A 2884-nucleotide genomic window follows, 5' to 3' on the forward strand; every position below is an offset into this window, starting at 1 on the left:
CGTGCTCAGTACGGGCAAGTAAAATTAATACGAATATTGGTATTATGGGAGATTTGCATTTAGGGTCTTAACGGTTGTGTGTCAAACTACTAATTGCCAGTGACCTTATTCATTCAAAGTTCAAACAAAGGAAAATGAAGCAAGTTACCAGCAAAATGATTAAAAAAACAAGGAAAATATAAAGTGGTTGAAATTTGGTTCACAAGGGCATATAGTAGCACATTAATAAAAAGGAGGAGTCATATTTGGGTGCAATTTCAACCATATTTCTTTGGCATTATTACATTCTATTATCACAGATATCGAACATGAGAAAAATGAAGATTTTAAAGTCTACCGCTACAATCGTAACCTCTATTTGTCATGTGGCTTACGCTATTGAAGGGAAAATTTCAGAATATAAAAATAGCCACTTTCTACAAGTCAAAATTCAGAACAGACCCACTGGTTTGGGAGATGGGCCAAGCCTATAGTTTACAGGAAATTACACTCAATGACTTTGAAAATGGACCGTCTTGATTTTTTGACCCTTGCTTGTTTCATGGGCAAACCTTTAGGTCAAAAGTCAAAAGTATTATACCTAGAAGTCAAACGAGAGACAATACTTGTTAAACATAAAATTTCCCTCATAGTGCAAGTGGGGGTCAAAAAATTAAGAGTAGCACCGAAGTGTCCTATTTGTGCAAATCATGCATAGGTTTATGTGGGCTAATCAAAAGTTCCACTCAGTGAGAGATTTAATATGGCTGGGTTTTGGGCTCTGCAATTGAAATTGGCCTGCTGGAAATGGTATTTCATGTATTTTGGGCTTCTGACCCAATCCATTCTACACTTATATTCCTCTCTCCAAAAATAGTAGAAATGGCGTGTAGTAGCCACTAATTAAGGATGTCTTTAACTTTTATTCACTAATTATAATGCTCAGCAAAAATAGTCACTACTAATAGGGAAAAGACTGTTTTACCCTTCCTTCATAAAGGTAACAGTTAGGCTTCAGGAAATTATTATGTATTTATCTCTCAATTCTGGGTAAAAGTACATGCAGTTGCCGCCATTAATGCACAAGCTAGCAGAGATCACGTGAAGTTGAGATCTAGAGAATCTTCTGGTGATTTCTCAAGTCATACGGATAATACGGGAAGCAACTGGAGAATGGTATAGTGGAGGATTACTCCATAAGAAAAGAGTCTAATCTTCATCGTGTTCTTCGCATGCTTGGTGCTATGCATCCAAATCTTAAATTTTCTCGTAAAAAATACTTTGATTTTGTACTTTTTGTTTAAGCAATATTAGTCAGAATCAGAAATGAGAAGTGATAAGCAGTTAGAATAAATTCTTGGATGTTAATACTGTAAGTTAAGGTCACTTGGTCCTTAATTTAGAGCTAAAAGCACAGAAATTAAGGACAGGTAGTCCTGAACTTCGGGTTCCAAGTTCAAAAGTTAAGGACATGTAGTCCTGAATTTAGAGTTACAAGTTTAAAAGTTAAGGACAATAGGTCTTTAACTTTGATTTCCAAGTTCAAAAGTTAAGGACAGACAGTCCTTAACTTACAGTTACACGTTCAAAAGTTAAGGACAAGCAGTCCTTAACTTACAGTTACAAGTTCAAAAGTTAAGGACAATAGGTCCTTAACTTTGACTTACAAATTCAAAAGTTAAGGACGCTTGGTCTTGAAGTTTGAGTTTCAAGTTCAAAAGTTAAGGACATATAGCCTTGAAGTCCTGAACTTAGAGTTCCAAGTTCAAAAGTTAAGGACATGTAGTCCTGAAATCCTGAACTTAGAGTTTCAAGTTCAAAAGTTAAGGGCATGTAGTCCTGAAGTCCTGAAGTTAAGGACATGAGCAGAAGGGTATTTTTATCTGGCCAGTTAAAGTTTATTTAACCAGTGGCTAAAGGCTAAAGACATTTAAAACACTGGCTTTAAAATAAAGACATGAGCTGTTAGTGGCTATTTGTGCACATCGCCCCCAAAAATATTCTTATTACTTATCCATCATGGATTTCGTTCACACGGTGTGCATTTTTCTTAAATTATTTTATCAATTTCTATTACTTAAGACAACAAAATAATCAATTTTACATTTTAAGTCTAAAATAATTATGTCATGTCAAACTAAGATTATAAAATTGAACGTGGTGATTGCTTTGTTATCAGGTAACTGAAAAATATCAATTAGATTGTCCACAGACCACATATAACAAACGTATCTGTGAAAGAAAAGTGTACTTAAACCAATAAAAATCTTTAAATAAGTCCAATTACCAATCAAGTCTCTTTCATGATATTTTAAGATGCCAAAGAATCTCAACTACAGGGTCGATAAGTACTCCTTCGTCCTTAATCAAAAGTTCCGAATTCAAGTTTTGTGTATTTACTCGTCTTAGTTAAAGAATATTTTATCCCAATATAGGACTTCCTGGAATAAATCTAAATTTAATTTGCTCCAATAAAAATATCTGACACCGAATAGGAAATCAAGAAATTGATGCCAAAGAATATCAACTACAGGGGTTGTGACAGAGTGATAAGTACTCCTTTGTCCTTAACCAAAGGTTTCAAATTCAAGTTTTGTGTATGGAGTCGTCTTACTTAAAGAATGATTTATCCCAATATAGGACTTCCTGGAATAATAGCCCGTTTGGCCAAACTGCAAAAATCAGCTTATTTTGAGAAGTGCTTTTTTTCAAAAGTGCTTTTCTCAAAGTACTTTTGGTGAGAAGCAGTTTGTGTTTGGCTTATTAGTTTGAAAAGCACTTCTGAGTAGCAATTAGTGTTTGGCCAAGCTTTAAAAAAATGCTTTTAAGTGTATTTTTCTCAAAAGTGCTTCTCAAAAAAGTACTTTTAGGAGAAAAACTACTTTTACTGCTTCTCCAAAACTGC

The sequence above is a fragment of the Nicotiana attenuata genome, chromosome 7 (assembly GCF_001879085.1).
Source record: "Nicotiana attenuata strain UT chromosome 7, NIATTr2, whole genome shotgun sequence".
Lineage (NCBI taxonomy): Eukaryota > Viridiplantae > Streptophyta > Magnoliopsida > Solanales > Solanaceae > Nicotiana > Nicotiana attenuata.